Source organism: Budorcas taxicolor, chromosome 6 (genome assembly GCF_023091745.1).
Source record: "Budorcas taxicolor isolate Tak-1 chromosome 6, Takin1.1, whole genome shotgun sequence".
NCBI classification, from domain to species: Eukaryota; Metazoa; Chordata; class Mammalia; order Artiodactyla; family Bovidae; genus Budorcas; species Budorcas taxicolor.
Window position 1 is genome coordinate 56,802,016 of NC_068915.1, and position 22,065 is coordinate 56,824,080.

Sequence of the window (22,065 nt, forward strand, 5' to 3'; positions counted from 1 at the left end):
CCCATGGACTGTAGCCTACCAGGTTCCTCCATCCATGGGATTTTCCAGGCAAGAATACTGGAGTGGGTTGCCATTTCCTTCTCCAGGAGATCTTCCCGACCCAGGGATTGAAACCGGGTCTCCCGCATTGTAGGCAGGCGCTTTACCGCATAACTACACCTATATCTTTGATTAGCATTTTAAAACTCACTTTTCTTCTGAGTCATCTGATTCATTGTGTAAACAGCTTTGATACTTAAATGTCATGAACTGTTGTTTCACATATATGTTATCATAGCAAACAGCTAATTAAAATATAGTAGTCATAATAGAGTCAGTCTGAAAATGAATTTATACAGTTGATTGATGTGTTTGCAACTTCCTCATTTCCAGCCTGTTCCAGAGTCATAAATTTTATTTATTGCTTCATCAAGAACTTTGCAAGCATAGAATCCGAGTAAAAGACCTAGCCAACCACAAACTACTTAGGTATGCACGCAAGGACATGACCCTAGTCTTCTATCTTTGCCAAACAAAACCTAGTCCACGGACCAGCATCAGCATCACCTTGGCCCTTGCTAGAAGTGCACACTCTCAGACCCTACTTTTAACCTGCTGACACAGAATCTGCATTTAAAAACCATTCCATAGGACGTTTGTTTTCCATTAAAGTTTAAAAATATTCTATCCTATCTCACATTTTGCATGTATCACTTTATCATTTACTGTTTAAGTCTCCACTCTATAAAAGCAGACTGCCTCTATTTAGGTGCTTTTCAAAGCACTTTAACACTCATTTTCATAGTAATCTTGGGAGACATGGGTGGATAACATTGCTACCCATTCTAGAAAGGCAAGAACTGAAGCCTAGAGAAGCTGACTGGTAAGGCTGCCTCTGTAGAGTGGTACAGTCAGTATTAGCACACAGGAGTCTTCAATTAAAGAGTCAGCATTGGCTCTAGAATGATTATCGTGTTCATTAATCTTCTAAGAAGGAATTGTTTCAAGTGTATCTCCTTTAGATTTATAAAGGAGATATATAGGTTATAAAGGTCCTCCTGTAATGACAGGAAGACAATGAATAAACAATGCTGTTTATTCATTGTAATGAATGTAACCATTCATTACAATGTTTGTATGTGATGTTTGTATGTATTGTACAAATTGTATTGTACACACAAAATTTATGTATTGTAAAAAATGTATACATTGTATGTACATACAAACATCATGTTTGTATGTACAATACTGTATGTAAAGGTTTGTTCAGCCCACCAATGGGTCAGGATCTTATTGTTTCAAAACTCAACTGTTTCACCTGTGGACTATTTTAACTTATAAAATGCTCTGTTTTGAAATACACTTCTCATATCTTTCCATCTAGAAAAAAGAATATTTTAATCTTTGCCACTTCAAATACTGAAAAATAAATTTTTCTTTTAGTCTTTTCTTGTTCTGAGAAAATCATTTCAACTATTCCTCAATGACATATTATCTAATTCCTCATCTTGATAATCTCTATTAGACACTCAAGGTATATGGGGTTCTTATTAAAAACATTGCAAATAATCTAATGTGGTTTGACCAGCATAATGTGGGATAATTACTTCCATTATCCAGACATTCTATATTATTAAGGTTGTCTAAAGTTCATTCAGCTTTGGTGATATCCATATAGTATTCTTGTTTTATACTGCAATTGTGTCTTCATGTTCATATAAGCTTTTCTCTTGTCTTGGTTTACCCCCATTCTATCTCTAAATTAATATTTTTAAGTAAATTATCTTTTAACTAATTTTTATTGGGCTATAGTTGCTTTGCAATGTTGTGTTAGGTTCACTGAATAGCGAAATGAATCAGCCATGCATATACATATATTCCATCTATTTTGTACTTCCTTTCCAATCAGGTCACCTCTGTGCATTAAGTAGAGTTCCCTTGCTATACAGTATGTTTTCATGAGTTACCTATTTTACTGTTGTTTTTGTTGTTTAGTCACTAAGTCACATCCAACTCTTCTGCGACCCCATGGACTGTAGCCTGCCAGGCTCCTCTGTCCATGGGATTTCTCAGGAAAGAATACTGGAGTATGTTGCCATTTTCTTCTCCAGGGGATATCCCTGACTCATGTCTCAGTCAAACCCACGTCTCTTGCATTAACAGACAGATTCTTTACTGCTGAGCCATCAGGGAAGCCTGGTATCTATTTTATACATAGTATCAATAGTATGTATATGCCAATCCCAATCTCCCAATTCCTGCCACCTTCCTCTTTCTCCTTGGTATCCATATATTTGTTCTCTATACCCGTGTCTCTGTTTCTCCTTTGCAAATAGAGTCATCTATACCATTTTTCTAAGGAGTACATCAAGGCTGTATATTGTCACCCTGCTTATTTAACTTATATGCAGAGTACATCATAAGAAACGCTGGGCTGGAAGAAACACAAGCTGGAATCAAGATTGCCAGGAGAAATATCAATAAGCTCAGATATGCAGATGACACCACCCATACGGCAGAAAGGGAAGAGGAACTAAAAAGCCTCTTGATGAAAGTAAAAGAGGAGAGTGAAAAAGTTGGCTTAAAGCTAAACATTCAGAAAACGAAGATCATGGCATCTGGTCCCATCACTTCATGGGAAATAGATGGGGAAACAGTGGAAACAGTGTCAGACTTTATCTTTTTGGGCTCCAAAATCACTGCAGATGGTGACTGCAGCCATGAAATTAAAAGATGCTTACTCCTTGGAAGGAAAGTTATGACCAACCTAGATAGCATATTCAAAGGCAGAGACATTACTTTGCCAACAAAGGTCCGTCTAGTCAAGGCTATGGTTTTTCCAGTGGTCATGTATGGATGTGAGAGTTGGACTGTGAAGAAAGTTGAGTGCCGAGAACTGATGCATTTGAACTGTGGTGTTGGAGAAGACTGTTGAGAGTCCCTTGGACTGCAAGGAGATCCAACAAGTCCATTCTGAAGGAGATCAGCCCTGGGATTTCTTTGGAAGCTGCTACTGCTACTGCTGTCACTTTAGTCGTGTCCAACTCTGTGCGACCCCATAGACGGCAGCCCACCAGGCTCCCCGTCCCTGGGATTCTCCAGGCAAGAACACTGGAGTGGGTTGCCATTTCCTTCTCCAATGCATGAAAGTGAAAAGTGAAAGTGAAGTTGCTCAGTCATGTCTGACTTAGCGACCCCATGGACTGCAGCCTACCAGGCTCCTCCGTCCATGGGATTTTCCAGGCAAGAGTACTGGAGTGGGGTGCCATTGAAGGAATGATGCTAAAAGCTGAAACTCCAGTACTTTGGCCACCTCATGCGAAGAGTTGACTCATTGGAAAAGACTCTGATGCTGGGAGGGATTGGGGGCAGGAGGAGAAGGAGACGACAGAGGATGAGATGGCTGGAAGGCATCACTGACTCGATGGACGTGAGTCTGAGTGAACTCCGGGAGTTGGTGATGGACAGGGAGGCCTGGCGTGCTGGAATTCATGGGATCACAAAGAGTCGGACACGACTGAGCAACTGAACTGAACTGAACCGATACCATTTTTCTAGATTTCACATATATGTTAATATACAATTTTTTTCTCTTTCTGACTTATTTTACTCTGTATGACAGTCTCTAGGTCCATCCACATCACTGCAAATTATACAGTCTCATTCTGAATTATTATTTTTGTTGTCATTGTTTGTGGAGGTTTGATTTTTTTTTTTTTTCCCCAATGCAGAGCATTAATTCTTGTTCAATGATGTCTTTTTGGGTGTAGATCATCATTTCAGACTCAAAAGGTTTTTTGAAACCTTGGTTTCACTGTAAAGGCTGGACCATGGGGCAGATTTTTCCACTCTGAAACAATCAAAGCCAATCCTTTCCCTGCTTCAGTCTCAAAAATAGTCCAGGCCCAAATAAATCTCTAAGTGTTAGTTGGTCGTATCTGATTCTTTATGACCCCATGGTTGCAAGGTTTCTCTTATATAGCCTGTAGCCCACCAGGTTTCTCTGCTCATGGGATTCTCCAGGCCAGAATAGTGGAGTAGGTTGCCATTTCCTTCTCCAGGAAATCTTCCCAACCCAGGAATCAAACCCAGGTCTCCTACAGTGCAAGCAGATTCTTTACCATCTGAGCCACAAGAAAAGCCCAAATAAATCTCTACAGATCTCCATAATATAGGCCATAATCATCCCCTATAACCTAAAGCCCTCCTAAAACTATTGAGGTTTTGAGAGGCAAATTAATCATCCTCCTCTTTGAATTCTAAATCATTTGAGTAAAAGATATCAGATTCAGAGAAACAACAAAGTACAAACTTTATTGCTCCCAAAAAACTGGGGACTGTAAGTTAAAGCAGAGGCCAATATTGACTTTTGATGCCTATGCCCCTCTCTTCTCCTTCATAGGAAGGTGACCTGTGCTAAAACATAGGGGAGGCAGGAGGAGAGAGAACACTCTCAGCCTATAGGCAGGCAACTTGGAAACAGAACCAGTGTGAAACCAGTTCAATCAGATAGAGCCCATCTCCCTAATCTCAGTCATCAGATCAATCACTCCACTTCCAGTGGGGAGAACCACTAAGGAGGGGAGATTCAGGAATGTTCTCTCAGTATATTCTCTGTTGGGGAGGAAAATGGAAGAAACAAAATGATGTGTCCCACCTAAGAAGAAGCCCTGGACTAGGTCATTGATCCTGTCAAGCAGGTTGTTTGCAGTCTCGTCATGAGATTTGTTCATTTCTCCCTCTGCTCCTTTGCAAATACCACTACTTGATTAGAATCCTTCCTGCTTCTCCACTAATACAAATCTCCCTGTGTCTTTGTTTACTTACAGGGATTGCATTATTTGAGTCATTGAATGTTGAAACACCTAAAACTCAAATTTGTTTCAAAGGCAGACACACCAGATTTAAATAGCTGCCATCATGAGATGGAATAAAGCTCTTAGGTATCTGGTGATGAAAGTCATTACATGAGTGAAACTCAGATTGAAAGACCCTTATGATTCCCTATTTAGTCTCTCTGGAAGATATTAACACTCTGCCAAAGTATCAGTGTATATATTAACCAATGATGTATATACTTAGAAAAAATTGTAAGTAAAGATATGTTACCTTTAAAATTGTTCAGGAATAAAATTCTATGTGGATATGTATTATTGACTAAGCTAAATGGTTGCTGCTGCTGCTGCTAAGTCGCTTCAGTCGTGTCTGACTCTGTGCGACCCCATAGATGGCAGCCCACCAGGCTCCTCCGTCCCTGGGATTCTCCAGGCAAGAACACTGGAGTGGATTGCCATTTCCTTCTCCAATGCATAAAAGTGAAAAGTAAAAGTGAAGTTGCTCAGTCGTGTCTGACTCGTACCGACCCCATGGACTGAAGCCCACCAGGCTCCTCCGTCCATGGGATTTTCCAGGCAAGAGTACTGGAGTGGGGTGCCATTGCCTTCTCCGAAAAGCTAAATGGTTAGACTTAGCAAAACTTAGCTTTGAGTTTTTGTTTTACTTATTGTTCAGTTGCTAAATTGTGTCTGACTCTTTGCAACCTCCTGGACTAAAAATCCACTCAGTTTTAGAAGAGGGGTCAGTAAATATTTTTTGTGAAAGGCCTGATATTGACTGTTTAGGCTTTGAGGTTCACTTAGCTGCTGTTGGAACTACTCAGTTCTGTTGCTGGAATGTGAAAACAGCCATGGACAATGCACTTTTGAGACTGTATGCTCCTTAAATGATCACCTGCGTTAGCTTTTATCCAGATTGATTTACCAAACTCTGCCTCTTACCAAACATGTTTAAGTATTTCTACTAAAGATCTTTTCAACCTCTGGAGGTTTTACATTATTTATGCTTAGAAAAAGTGATTTTTTTTTTTCAAAAGGCAACATTTTTTTTCTTTTCCCCTGGATTATTAAAAAGGTTTAGTTATTTTGGGTAAAAAAGAAACATAACAAAATGTACAAACCAAGTTTCTGCTCAGTCCACAGCTGAGTCTGACAGCCTACACATTTAAACAACAAAGGGAACATTAGATGTTTAATGGGTTTTCCAAGAGGCTCAGTGGTAAAGAATCTGCCTGCCAATGCCGGAGACCTAGGTTCAATCCCTGGGTCAGGAAGATCCCCTGGAGAAGGGAATGGCAACCCACTCCAGTGTTCTTTCCTGAGAAATTCCATGGATAGAGGAGCCTGGCGGGCTACACTTCATGGGGTCACAAAAGACTCAGACAGACATGAGTTAGTGACTAAACAACAAGGTACTTGATAGAGATTAAGTAGATGAGAATTCTGTGCTGCTGCTAAGTCACTTCAGTCGTGCCCGACTCTGTGCGACCCCATAGACGGCAGCTCAGCAGACTCCCCTGTCCCTGGGATTCTCCAGGCAAGAACTCTGGAGTGAGTTGCCATTTCCTTCTCCAGTGCATGAAAGTGAAAAGTGAAAGTGAAGCCGCTCAGTCATGTCCGACTCCCAGCGACCCCATGGACTGCAGCCTACCAGGCTCCTTCGTCCATGGGACCCTCTTCAATTGTGAAGCTCTGTGTCAAGTAAGAGAACCCTGTAGTTTCCACTCTCGAGACTTATGAAGCATATGCTTTATATGCTTAGCTTTTATTTCAAAGTGCCTCTTCTATAGATGATAAATGAAACAAGTAAAATGGGAAGAAAGTGAATAATGCATTAATTGATATTAATGTGTAAATAATATTATCACTACATTTGTAGTTCTGTTAATGTTTAATACCACAATACTATATAGTATGATAATACTGTATTATTTCCTATTAAGTTATATTTGATATTGTTAAAATGAATAATTAATATATTAATGAATTATTATTCAAAGACAGGCCTAAAGACATGTATACACACTCTTGGACAGACAATACTAATTTAGATTTAATTATCAGAAAGAAACTTTTGTTGGAAAATAGAAATCCAAATCTGTATTTGAAGGTAAAATGAAAACTATTGTTTTAGCCATGGGCATTTTCTCACCACAATCAAGTTTAAATACTGATTTTTTCTTCCTTTCTTCAATTTTTCACTCAAAGAAACATGTGTGGAGGGAAGACACGATAATGTCTAAAAAGGCTAGATTCATCTTTCCATTTTCCTCCAGAGATTTTTATCAAACTATCCATTAATTGATGTCATCTGTTACTTTCAAACAACAATTGATAGTTATTATAATAAGAAACTTGTCAGGGTGATTAAGAATGATATCCTCTGCAATTATTGACAATGGTAGACCATGTTAGTTTGGCCAAACATGTTAGTTCTGCAAAGACCTTTAGCTAATTAGAATATTGTATCTTGTTCACTGGGGGAGCGAAGAAGGGGAAATGATGCTGAGCCTAAGCAAGCTCTTTGTGGAAAGCAGGACACATAGGAGCTCCAAGCTGGAAGGCAAAGAGGTGGTTGCCTTGGTGGCTACGGGTTTGAAGAACTTCCCAGTAAAGGTTAGAAAGGGTTTCTCAATTTGTGGCCCATATGCAATCTACATCAGAGTCACTAAAATTAATTATTTAAAATGCAGATTTCTGGTTCCACTTCAGAATGACATAATGAAAATATCTAGAATTGCAGCCCAGAAATCTGGCCTTATTTGTAATCATCTCTAGATAGATTTCATGTACATGAAGGTTTGAAAAGCACCAAATAAGTGGCTCATGCTGCAGATGTTCTACTGCTTCATACACCATAAGACATTTCAAATACTGACTCATTGGGTCTTAAGAAGGTCTTGTGCTTATTTGAAAGGCAGATTCTTCAAGCCTATTTGTACAAAAGCAGGGATTCTTTATTACCTTGGAGCCGTTGACCGTAGCAGATCAAGAATCCTCTGAATTATACATAAAGTGTAGAGTGTTTCTGTATTTATCTGGGGTGGAGACGTTTAGCCTTTATCAAATTTTCAGAAGCTCCCTAACTCTCTCCCAAATTTCTGGATCACTGGACTAAAGGAATCAAACTCATTTAATTGCAACTGATTTATTCTATTGGAGGCTTCATTTACTATGGTCAGGACAGCAAGTCATTTGTTTGATGACAAGAAGAATTAGCCCTTAAAATGTTTTTCAGCTTCTTTTTTTGTAAGTTTTTCACTTCCTAAACTATCGCCTGTTTCTAAAGTAAAATGCCATGCACATTTATCATCAATTTAGCATCAGGAGTCTGATCAGAACATTCCATCAATGGAATGCAAAATTCATATCACCGATGGGAAATAGCTAAACTTCTGCCCACAAAATGCACCCTCTGCTTCCTATTCTCTGTCTATCACAGATTTTGCTTCCATAAAAGGAAAAAAGCTTTTATAGCTGAGGTGATCTGTAATTTTATTCTGTCACTATTTCACCAGAAATATTGTAAGTCTCCATTGTTGTGTGGTAGTGTTTGCACAAAAAAGTTATAACAAGGGAAGAAATGAAGCTAAGTGAAAGTGAATAAGGATGCAACCTATTCATAACATTGTGATTCTGCTGCTGCTGCTGCTGCTAAGTCGCTTCAGTCATGTCCGACTCTGTGCGACCCCATGGACTGCAGCCCACCAGGCTCCCCTGTCCCTGGGATTCTCCAGGCAAGAACACTGCAGTGGGTTGCCATTTCCTTCTCCAATGCATGAAAGTGAAAAGTGAAAGTGAAGTCACTCAGTCGTGTTCGACTCTTAGCGACCCCATGGACTGCAGCCTACCAGGCTCCTCCACCCATGGGATTTTCCAGGCTAGAGTACTGGAGTGGGGTGCCATTGCCTTCTCCATTAGTGATAACAAGTTTCATTTATGTCTGGTTAATAATGTTTGCCAACAAAGGTCCCTCTAGTCAATGCTATGGTTTTTCCAGTGGTCATGTGTAGATACGAGTTGGACTATAAAGAAAGCTGAGCACCGAATAATTGATGCTTTTCGACTGTGGTGTTGGAGAAGACTCTTGAGAGTCCCTTGGACTGCAAGGAAATCCAACCAATCCATCCTAAAGGAGATCAGTCCTGAGTATTCATTGGAAGGACTGATGTTGAAGCTGAAATGCCAACAGCTGATGTGAAGAACTGACTCATTTGAAAAGACCCTGATGCTGGGAAAGATTGAAGGCAGGAGGAGAAGGGGATGACAGAGGATGAGATAGTTGGATGGCATCACCGACTCAATGGACATGAGTTTGAGTAAACTCCGGGAGTTGGTGATGGACAGGGAGGCCTGGCATGTTATAGTTCATGGGATCGCAAAGAGTCAGACACAACTGAGTGACTGAACTGAACTGAATTATGTTGTGTCAGGAAAGACAGCCTTGTAGACAAAGAAGAAGAGTTCTCTATAGTGTGAATTTTACAAAAGGAAAAATCTTTAGTTAGTGTATACCTAAGCTTAAAGCCCCTGGAGAAGAAAATGGCAACCCAGTCCAGTATTCTTGCCTACAGAATCCCATGGACAGAGGATCCTGGCAAGCTATAGTCCATGGGGGTCACAAAGAGTCAGACATGACTCAACAACTAACAAGCTGAAAGCAAATAAGTGTTGCAAACCAACGTTCTCTGATTAGATTAAATTAAATTAGATCAACTTAAATTTTGGCCAATATCAATAGTACAAATAGTAAGTCTAGATAGGAAAGAAGTGCTCAATTCTCTTTGAATACAAAGGAGATGAAGAATTTGGCCCAAGCAAACCACCTCAGAGCAAAATCCTTGGTCCATAGACACAGCAGAAAAGCCTAAGCTCTAATGTTGGTATTCCACCTGTATTTGCCACCTTCTAGCTCATATTCCTGGTTGCTAGCAATGTCTGTGACACATAGGGATCATACAATAAATACTTCTTCAATAGGTATATAAATAAAAGATAATCACTAAAGAAGATTCTAGTTATAGTAGGGTAAATATATGAACTATATGAAAAAATTTTCAGGCCTAATACAGTATACTTTATTCTTAGCTCCTAGAAAACTCAATGTATTACAGTGGCATGTCCTATACCATGCAGCAGTTCAGAGATCAGTATAAATTCCGGACTCTTCTTTCCTGTAAGTGTGCATCTAGCCAGAAGGAGGAAGAGAGAGAATAGGAAAAAATGTGAGAGATTTAAATGGGCCACTTCCGGACATGACAGACATCATGTCCACCTACATTTCACTGCCAGATGTCCATCACATGGTCCCACTTAACTACAAAGGAGGCTGGGAAGAGTGGGCAGCCTATGTATTCTGGGAGGAGGGGGGAAGCAGTGGAAACAATGGGTTTCAGTTAATAATTAGCTTGTCTTTGCTCTATCAGAATTAGGGCAAGCCCTTTCCTTAGATAGAACCTATGTTATTGTAACTACCAACTCATAGCCAACTTTAAGTTTACTTATCTACATTATGGTCTCTCCAATGGATTTTTTTTTTCACCAGCTATTTTCCTAAGTAGTTGTTATTGTTTCCTAGTATCCTAAGTGGTAAGGTAAACCTAATTGTAATCCTGGGTGAGCAAGATGCTTACTAGTCTAACAGTACAAAAGAGACTCTTCTAAGAGTTGTTACAACTTACTAAATGCCTCTTGCCATTTTTAACTGCTTAACCAAAAAAACTATTTATTTCTGAAATGTTCTTTAGTATGATTCCCCTTACAGTTCTGAAGTTTTTCCTAAAGAGTCCTAGGTTTTCTAATGTAAGCTACCCTAACTCTCCTCTCCTTCCCATAAGCATTAATTAAGCAATGGATCGTTTTGTTCACACTGTTTTGACATCCATAATCTGTGAAAAGCATAGTGAACTAATGGAGTTATCTGCTTCAATCTCATACATTCACCTCTCTGACCCTGTGGGACCATTTCTTAATGAGACCATCAGCTGTACATACCGATGAGACTGGGATTTATGCAGTTATCTCTCAAGTCTCAGCTACTCATTAACAAACTGCATCTTCAGCAGTTAAATGAATTAACCATTTAGCTAAGGAGAGCCTTCCTTGCTTTATCCATTTTTATCTCTTAATGTTTAATGTATCATAATAATATGCCTCATATTCACTTTCATTGTTTTATGAGCAAAGTTTTCCGTGTTTAAAAAGAGATGCTAAAATTTATTTTTTTCATTAACTATAAAGGCTTTCTTATTTACCTCTCACTAACTCCCTCCACTCCATTTTTCTACATTTCTCCAGTATATGTGCACTGTTACAGTAAAAAAAAGTAGCTAACCACAATGCTTGTTAACAAACCTAAAGACATGTTTCATCTTTCTTAAATTCATGTATTTGGGAGTATATGTATCTATATTACTCACAAAAAAATGGGAGAGGAGGGACTAGCATTTTCTTTTATCTCACAGAAAAGTGCTACGCATAGAGAGTATTTCAGTTCAGTTCAGTTCAGTTCAGTCGCTCAGTCGTGGCTGATTCTTTGCGACCCCATGAATCGCAACACGCCAGGCCTCCCTGTCCATCAACAACTCCCGGAGTTCACTGAGACTCACATCCATCAAGTCAGTGATGCCATCCAGCCGTCTCATCCTCTGTCTTCCCCTTCTCCTCCTGCCCCCAATCTCTCCCAGCATCAGAGTCTTCTCCAATGAGTCAACTCTTCACATGAGGTGGCCAAAGTACTGGAGTTTCAGCTTTAGCATCAGTCCTTCCAAAGAAATCCCAGGGCTGATCTCCTTCAGAATGGACTGGTTGGATCTCCTTGCAGTCCAAGGGACTCTCAAGAGTCTTCTCCAACACCACAGTTCAAAAGCATCAATTCTTCAGCGCTCAGCCTTCTTCACAGTCCAACTCTCACATCCATACATGACCACTGGAAAAACCATAGCCTTGACTAGATGGACCTTAGTCGGCAAAGTAATGTCCCTGCTTTTGAATATGCTATCTAGGTTGGTCATAACTTTCCTTCCAAGGAGTAAGCATCTTTTAATTTCATGGCTGCAGTCACCATCTGCAGTGATTTTGGAGCCCCCAAAAATAAAGTCTGACACTGTTTCCACTGTTTCCCCATCTATTTCCCATGAAGTGATGGGACCAGATGCCATGATCTTCGTTTTCTGAAAGTTGAGCTTTAAGCCAACTTTTCACTCTCCACTTCACTTTCATCAAGAGGCTTTTTAGTTCCTCTTCACTTTCTGCCATACGGGTGGTGTCATCTGCATATCTGAGGTTATTGATATTTCTCCCAGCAATCTTGATTCCAGCTTGTGTTTCTTCCAGTCCAGCACTTCTCATGATGTACTCTGCATAGAAGTTAAATAAGCAGGGTGACAATATACAGCCTTGACGTACTCCTTTTCCTATTTGGAACCAGTCTGTTGTTCCATGTCCAGTTTTAACTGTTGCTGCCTGACTTGCATATAGGTTTCTCAAGAGGCAGGTCAGGTGGTCTGGTATTGCCATCTCTCAGAATTTTCCACAATTTATTGTGATCCACACAGTCAAAGGCTTTGGCATAGTCAATAAAGCAGAAATAGATGTTTTTCTGGAACTCTCGTGGTTTTTCCATGATCCAGTGGATGTTGGCAATTTGATCTCTGGTTCCTCTGCCTTTTCTAAAACTAGTAACTAAAATCTCAAAAAAGGATCTTGTCACTGAGAGCTTTATCTATAGGAACTACCATTATGATATTTTATTTCTGAAATATGTTATCTACGTAACACAGTTTTGGAAAATGCTTGGTCTCTTCCATTCCCACTTGCTTTAGTCATTGTCTCTTTTTTACTTCTATACGATATCTGGTTCCTAGGAACATTTTGAGTTTCATACATTACTAGGTCAAAAAAGGATGGTAATAAATTTTTATTGTTCCACAAAACCCATACCTTGACAAATGCCTTATATATAAATATTGTAAAATGCTGCAGATTATGATGACAATCTTCTTTCTAAGGTATTCTTTAAAAATTGTAACAGAATAGAAATTTTTTTATCTCACCCCTATTATTTCTTCTCTCCTTATGTGTGATGAAAGCGGAAGCTTCTAGTACAAACTTATATTGATAGTTTCCTATGAAAAGTAAACACTGGTAAATAAAAACTTGTCTTATAGATGTCCTATTCTACAGAATCAACTGTTATAGGAGACTGTGATGATTATTGTTCAAAGAGATCCACTATTGCCATCCTAAGACAAATCCAGCAGGAAGGACAATCTTCAGATGGAGCTAAGACTGCAGGAATCAGAAAACTTCAGAAAAGGTACTAGAAGTAAGAGACTGTAGGAGGCCAGATGATAAAGAAACTCCAGAGAATCAAGCATCCATCCAAGGTGACTCTGCATTGACTGTAATATTACCACCAAAAGAGCAAAAATTCATTTTGTATCAATCACTGAAAATTCTTAAGTGTTTATAGTTGATTTCTAGCACAGTTTTATTTTTATTTTTGACAATAAATTCGTCTACCTACCCTTCCAGATACTGTGCAATAGGTAAATAAATAATGTTATTTCCAATGACCACTAACAAAATTTGTTACTGGTATGTAAATTGAACAGAATGTAGTCATATATTTAACAAAATCAATTAGTCAAGAAAGTGTTTGGGTTATTTCCTGGACGAACCTAGACTTCCTAATGGGATAATCAGTTTTGATCTTCCAGTGACCCTGTGAGTAAACAGATTTAAGATGCTTTTATATATCTGCTACCCTTGCCTCTTGCTAGAAGCAGTTTCCCCTACAAAGCGTACTTTTGTAGTACCCTTTACTTTTGTAGTACCCTTATACATGCTCATAAAATCTTCCAGAAAACAAGTGTGAATTCAGAAGTACAGCAACTGCTTCTTCTCAAGAACAACATCAACACTTCCCTTAAGCCTTTTCAAGATGATGCTCTTAAGATGCAGAGAATAATTTTAGTGGCTTCTTGCATCAGCCTCTTCACTATGTCCTGTTTTGCACCTTACTCTTATGCTAACTTCAAATTCAACAGACTGGGGACACACACACTGAAAGGGAAAAAAAAGAGAAAGATCAGGTTTTGGTTCATTCTGTCCTTTTAACTTGCCCTTTCAATCAATGCTGGCAAAATGATCAATTGACTCTGATCTCTGAATGGTATTGCAAGGAAATTATCTCTTTAGACTCTATTCATAAGTAAATGTATCTTTCAGTGCTTAAATAGAATGAAGAATTAATTCCCCAAAAGTTTTGCCTAACAAGAAAAATATATAACTAATAACTTTTAATTAACTTTATAAAATAGTACATTTCTATTGTTAAGTCACCATCTAGAAAGAATCTTAGTTGAAAGATGCATATCACTGACAATAGATGGAAAAAAACACTTCTCTTTTCGCTAAATATTGTTGTTCAGTTGCTAAGTCATGTCTGACTCTTTGCAATTCCATAGAGCACAGCATTCCAGGCTTCCCTGTCCTCCAATGTATCTATTTGTGCTAAATAGTTTACCTGTTTATGTTATATACTAAGTTAAAATTACATCCACATGCCACTAGTTGAAAATAATTTTTGTTCAGTTCAGTCAGTCAGTCGTGTCCAACTCTTTGTGACCCCATGAATCGCAGCACACCAGGCCTCCCTGTCCATCACCAACTCCCGGAGTTCACTAAACTCATGTCCATCGAGTTGGTGCTGCCATCCAGCCATCTCATCCTCTGCCATCCCCTTCTCCTCCTGCCCCCAATCCCTCCCAGCATCAGAGTCTTTTCCAATGAGTCAACTCTTAGCATGAGGTGGCCAAAGTACTGGAGTTTCAGCTTCAGCATTATTCCTTCCAAAGAACACCCAGGGTTGATCTCCTTTAGAATGGACTGGTTGGATCTCCTTGCAGTCCAAGGGACTCTCAAGAGTCTTCAACACCACAGTTCAAACTTTGAAATATATAATTGTAATTACAGTATGTGATTTTAAAAAGGCTACTTATCTTCACATACTAAATTGTAGATGAAATAATAATTTCAATTTCAAATTATTTCTACATTCCATTGTACAAAGGTAAGAATATTCAGGAACTACAAATCAAATAGTTGTAATAGAATTCTACTACACTGGTGGATTATGGTTCATGAAACAAAGATAGAAAAAAGAAGAAAAGGCAGTGAATTCCACATCATACACAACAACACAAAAGTACCATTAACACATTTAAGCTAAAGCAATAGAAAAATTCAGATTTCAGAATATGTTAAAATATGACTCAAACAATATGAAATCTGAGGATCATCCAGTGTAGTAGGTAGACTATCTTAAGGTGAAAATAGATGTCTGTACTTAATTTTAGAATCAAATGCTACATAATCTTATAGAAAGCTGAGTTCATCCAAATTAGTCAAATGATGTGAATATGCCATTCTTTGGCTGACTGTGTTGAATACACATATTTCTAAAGAAGAGAAATCTAACATCAATAATCTAAGCTTTCTTATTAGGAAACTAGAGAAAGAAAGAGTGATATAAGCTTAAAACAGAGCAAAGAAAATAAATAATAAAATTATAGCAGCAATCAATGAAATTGAAAACAGGAAAAGTTTTAATTAGTAAAAATGGAAGCCTCTTTGGAAAAAAATGGTAAAATTGACAAACTTCTAGAAAGGCAAAGATGAAAGAGAAAATACACAGTTTATTAATACCAGAAATGGAGCAGAGATCATCACTATTGATCCTCTGACATTAAAAGGATAATTAAAGGGATATTATGAATAACTCTGAAGCTCCAATACTTTGGCCACCTGATGCAAAGAGCTGGCTCATTAGTAAAGACCCTGATGCTTGGAAAGATTGAAGGCAAGAAGAGAAGGGGATGACAGAGGATGGTATTGTTAGGTGCCATCACTGACTCAATGGACATAAGATTGAGTAAGCTCCGGGAGATGGTGAAGGACAGGGAAGCCTGGCGTGCTGTAGTCCGTGGAGTTGTAAAGAATAGGACATGAATGAGTGACTGAACAACAACAATGAATAACTCTTTACCACAAATTTGATAGCTTGAATTAAATGGACCAATTCCTTGAAAGACAAGTCAATAATACTCATATAGGAGAAAAATATCTGAATAGATCTATATCTTCAAAGAAATTGAATCAATAATTAATTTCCAAAGAAGAAAGCACCATCCTAATGATTTCTTTATTGAATTACACCAAAGATTTAAGGAAGAAATTATACAAATTCCTTACAATCTCTTCCAGAAAGTGGAAGCAGAGGGAGACCTTACTAACTCATTCAATGAGACCAGTATTACCATAATACCAGATAGAGACATTATAAGAAAGGAAAACTCAAGATCAAAATCTCTCATGAGCATAAATTAAAAACTTCAGAATGAAGTATTGGCAGATTTAATCCAATACTGTGTAAAAGGAATAATACACCATGGCCAAATGGAATTTATACCTGATAGGCAAGGCTGGTTAAACATTTGAAAATTAATTATTATAATTCATCACATCAACAGGTTATAGAAGAAAAGCACATGATTTTGTCATTGATGCAGAAAAATTGTTAATATCCAAAATCAATGATTAAAAAAAAACTCAGCACTCCGGGAATAAAGGGTAACTTTGTGAACATGACAGGAAGCATCTATCAAAGACCTACAGCTAATATCGCATTTCATATTGAAAATCCAGGTGCTTTCTTCCTATGATCAGAAACAAAGCCCCTTCTCTACTCCTATTGTTTATGGTATTGGAAGTCCTAGATAATGCAAGGAAACAAGAAAAGTAAAATGTATAGAAAGTTGAAAAATGTTAATAAAACTGTCTTTTTTACACAGTTAATATGATTGTCTATGTAGAAAACCCCAAAGAATTAGCAGTAGCAACAACAAAAAAAGACCTATTGGAGCGAATTTGGGTGAACTCTGGGAGTTGATGGTGGACAGGGAGGCCTGTGTTGCTGTGATTCGTGGTGTCGCAAAGAGTCGGACACGACTAAGCGACTGAACTGAAGTGAACTGAACTGAAACAATTAAAGCAAGGTTAAAGAATGTAAGGCAATTTCCTAGATAACATCAATGAACAACTGAAATTTGACATTAAATATACAACACTATTTACATTAAGACAAAAAGTGAAATAGATATCTTAGGCATAAATATAAGAAAGTATGTACAGAATATGTGAAGAAAATCACAAAAATTTCATAAGAGAAAAATTTTTTAATCAAAAATAGAGAACCATGTTCACACGTTGGATGACTTGATATTATTAAGATGTAAATTCTTCCCAATTTGAACTATAAATTTAATGCAGTCCCAAATCATAACGTCAGCACATTATTTTGTGAATGTCAACAAAGTGATTCTAAGGTTTATATGGAAAAGCAAAAGACCAAGAATAGAGAACACAATAATAAAGAAGAATAAAGTCAGAGGATTAATGCTCATCAACTTCAAGATTTACTATGAAGTTACAGTAAGTGATATTGATTAAAGAATAGACACATCAATCAATGGAACAGAATTTAGAGCCTATAAATAGGCCCATGTAAGCATACACAAATGATCCTTGACAAAGGAGCAAAAACATTTTGTGAAGATAGAATCATCTTTACAACAAATGGTGCTGAAATGATTACATATCCATATGCAAAAGAAGCTGCACACAGACTTGACATTTCACAAAAATTAATTCAAATGGATCATAGACTTAATATAAAAAGCAAAACTATAAACTTTCTAGATGATAATATAGGTGAATATCTAGATGACCTTGATTTTGGCAGTACTTTAGAATATCAAAAGATATTTCATAATTCATGAAAGGAAAAACCAAGAAGATAGACTTTATATAATTAAAATGTCTGCTCTGTGAAAGACGCTGTTAAGTGAATGAAAAGATAAGACACAAGTTTGAAGAAAAAATTTGCAAAACTCTTATGTACATGTATAACCTAACAACAAGAAAAAAAGTACACCAAGAAAATAATCAAAATTCTGAACAGATACCTTACCAAAGAAGATATATAGATGGCAAATAAGCATATAAACAAATAATCAGCACTGTATGTCATTAGGGTATTGCAACTTTAAACCGCCTTAAGATAATGTTACCTACCTGTTAGAATGGTTACAACCTAAAAATCTGCCAATACCAAATGTTGATGAATATGTAGAGCAGCAGGAAATCTCATTCATTGCTGATGGGAATGAAGAATTGTATAGCCAGTTTGAAAGATGATTTGGATTGCCTTAGAAAGTTAGACATAGTCTTACCGTTTCATCCAGCAGTAATACTTGTGTTTTCACAATTGAATAAAAAGCTGATGTACATACAAAAACTTGCATACATATGTTTATAGCAGCTTTATTTATAACTTGCAAAACCTGGAAACAACTAAGAAGGGCTTAAGTAGTAAGTGAGTAATCTGTTTATTAATACAATGGAATGTCCAGTTCAGTTCAGTCTCTCAGTCGTATCCGACTCTTTGCGACCCATGAATCATGGCACTCCAGGCCTTCCTGTCCATCACTAACTCCCGGAGTTCACTCATCGAGTCGGTGATGCCATCCAGCCATCTCATCCTCTGTCTTCCCCTTCTCCTCCTGCCTCCAATCCCTCCCAGCATCAGAATCTTTTCCAGTGAGTCAACTCTTTGCATGAGGTGGCCAAAGTACCGGAGTTTCAGCTTTAGCATCAGTCCTTCCAAAGAACACCCAGGGTTGATCTCCTTTAGAATGGACAGGTTGGATCTCCTTGCAGTCCAAGGGACTCTCAAGAGTCTTCTCCAACACCACAGTTCTTCAGCACTCAGCCTTCTTCACAGTCCAACTCTCACATCCATACATGATCACTGGAAAAACCATAGCCTTGACTAGACGGACCTTTGTTGGCAAAGTTATGTCTCTGCTTTTGAATATGTTATCTAGGTTGGTCATAACTTTCCTTCCAAGGAGTAAGTGTCTTTTAATTTCATGGCTGCAGTCACCATCTGCAGTGATTTTGGAGCCCCCAAAAATAAAGTCTGACACTGTTTCCACTGTTTCCCCATCTATTTCCCACGAAGTGATGGAACTGTTTTGCCATGGTCTTCGTTTTCTGAAAGTTGAGCTTTAAGCCAACTTTTTCACTCTCCTCTTTCACTTTCATCAAGAGGCTTTTTAATTCCTCTTCACTTTCTGCGATAAGGGTGGTGTCATCTGCATATCTGAGGTTATTGATATTTCTCCTGGCAATGGAATGTTACTCAGTACTAAAAAGAAATGAGCTATCAAGCCAAAAAAGACATAGAGTAACATTAAATGTATACTCTTAAGTGAAGAAAAAAACTACATATTGTGTAATCCCTACTGTATGACATTCTAGAAAAGGTAAAACTATGGGAGTAGTAAAAGGATCAGTGGTTGTGTGCATGCTCAGTTACTTCAGTTGTGTCCAGTTCTTTGTGACCCTGTGGGCTGTAGCCCACCAGGCTCCTCTGTCCATGGGATTCTCCAGGCAAGAACAATCTAGTGAGTTGTCATGTCCTTCTCCAGGATATCTTCCCAACTCAGGCATCTAACCCATGTCCTTTGCATCTCCTGCATTTCAGGCAGATTCTTTACCCATTAAATCCTAGGAAGCCCAGATTAGTGGTTGCTAGAGGTTAAACCTGGAAAAGGCAATGGCACCCCACTCCAGTACTCTTGCCTGGAAAATCCCATGGACAGAGGAGCTGGGTGGGCTGCAGTCCATGGGGTCGCAAGGGTCAGACACAACTGAGCAACTTCACTTTCACTTTTCACTTTCATTCATTGGAGAAGGAAATGGTAACCCACTCCAGTGTTCTTGCCTGGAGAATCTTAGGGATGGGGGAGCCTGGTGGGCTACCGTCTATGGGGTCGCACAGAGTCGGACACGACTGAAATGACTTAGCAGCAGAGGTTAAACCAGTAGGGCAGAGGGAATAAAATGTGGAGTACTGGGGACTTTAAGGTCAGTGAAACTATTGTGTTTGATACTATAATGGTATTAGATGACATACGCATTTGTCAAAATCAGAGAGCTATATAATAAGATCATGGATGTTAGTTAATGACAGTTATCAGTATTGATTAATTAATTGTAACAAATATACCACAGTAATTTAAGATATTAATAATAGGGGAAACTGTATGCAAGAGGCAGGTATATGGGAATGTACCCTATTACCTGCTCATTTTTTCTGTAAATCAAATATAAAATAAGTGCTACATCCAAAGCTGACAAAAGAAAGTTACATTGATTATATAAGCAATTCTCAAAAATATGGTGAAAAACTAGAGTATTTAATTAAAGAATAGACAAAGGTTATACATAGCCAGTTCATAGAATGTGAACTCCAGAGAACTAACAAGTATATAAAGATGCCAAATGTTGCTAGTATTAAAGAGTAATGCAAATTAAAAGAACAATGAAATCACTCATATCCTTTAGATGAGCAAAAAATTTTTAAATCTGACAGCATCAAGTTTTAAGATTGTAAGACAATGATAACTACAGTATAATACATTTATGTAAATTAAAAACACATAGATACACAAAATAACATTACATACATTTATTTAAGGATGGATATATAAAAACATTTAATATACAATTAGAATGAATTTTTGCAGTAGGGAGGAAATGAGAGAAAAGAAAAAATAGCCAACAAAATTGAAAGAAGCATAAATCATTGATGATAACACACCATGAACTTAGGGCTGTGATAAATCCAACTCCACACCTGAAGTCTAAATATTAAAATAGGGTGACTGCTTAATCCTAGGCCTTTCTGCTTAGTTTTGCTCTCAATTTGGACTCAAGGCTTCTGTCACAGCCATGCTCTGCCAGATCATCAGTCAGGCCAAGAAGCATCCTAGCTTGATCCCCCTCTTCATATTCATTGGAGTGGGAGGTACTAGAGCAGCACTGTATGTCATGCTCCTGGCATCGTTCACTCCCGATATCAATTGGGACAGAAAGAATAACCAAGAACCCTAGAACAAGCTCAGTCCTAATGATCAGTACAAGTTCGACTCTCTGAATATAGATTATAGAAACTAAAGAAAGAAGGTCCAAACTTCTAAATGAAATGTGTCACTGTAAAGCTGCTTAGAATGAAGGTCTTCCAGAAACCATCCATACACTTTTCCACTTAACCAGGAGATATTTTCCCCCTAAATGTGTGAAATTATGTTGGTGTGTTGTGTTGGGGTTTACACTGATGAATAAATAGTCTGAAACATGAAAAAATAAAAACATGTTCAAGTAATAAAGTAAAGAAAATACTGCAGAAAGTCTTGAAAACAATGGGAAACCAAGAGATACTATGTGCTATGTTCAAAGTAGCAGATGAAAGATATCTCTAAATGTCACAGCACAAGCTGTTTCAATGAAAGTCAGGAGAGTGACTTATGATAGAAGCAGGTAATCAATGATCAAAGTATGCAATGGTAGAGATAATGCCAAGACCTAGAAATCTCACAAAAATGGAGGAAAAAGAAAAATTTTTTAATGTTAATGAGGCATTAAAGTATAATGAAAAAAATTTAAATATCTCGATTCTATTTTTATAGTGGAAATGTCCAGTGCTAGAGAATTATGTTAGGAAAGAAGAAAATTCAAGAAAAAATTATAAAGTTTGAAATTGTTTTTATTAATTAAAGCTGACTAAAGATAAGCTGAGCCTCCAGGAAAGCCCCAAAGATAAACTGCAAGAGTCTGAAGGGAAAATATAGAATAGCAAAAGGATGTTAGAAAAGATCAAAACAGAAATTAGATACAGAAATCATCCAAATCATTGAAATATAAGATACTCCACAAAGCACAGGAGAGATTAAGTGCAGTATTGTGCAGTGATTAAGACTAAGCTTTTCTTGTTGGAAAACTCAAACTTAGGTTTTGCACTTATCTTCAGTATTCACTCAGTGTCCTCGAGCAAATACTTACCAGTTCAGTACTTCTGAGTGGATGTTGGGAAGATTAAATGAAATATAATGCAGATAAATTCCTGGCACATGATAAGTATCATTATTAGCAAATTCAGCACCCACACATTATCTGTTTTACCAACAACACCTATTAGAGAGACACTAGGAAACGTTCAAAGGGAGCTGCTGCTGCTGCTAAGTTACGTCAGTTGTGTCCGACTCTGTGCGACCCCATAGACGGCAGCCCACTAGGCTCTGCCGTCCCTGGGATTCTCCAGGCAAGAATACTGGAGTGGGTT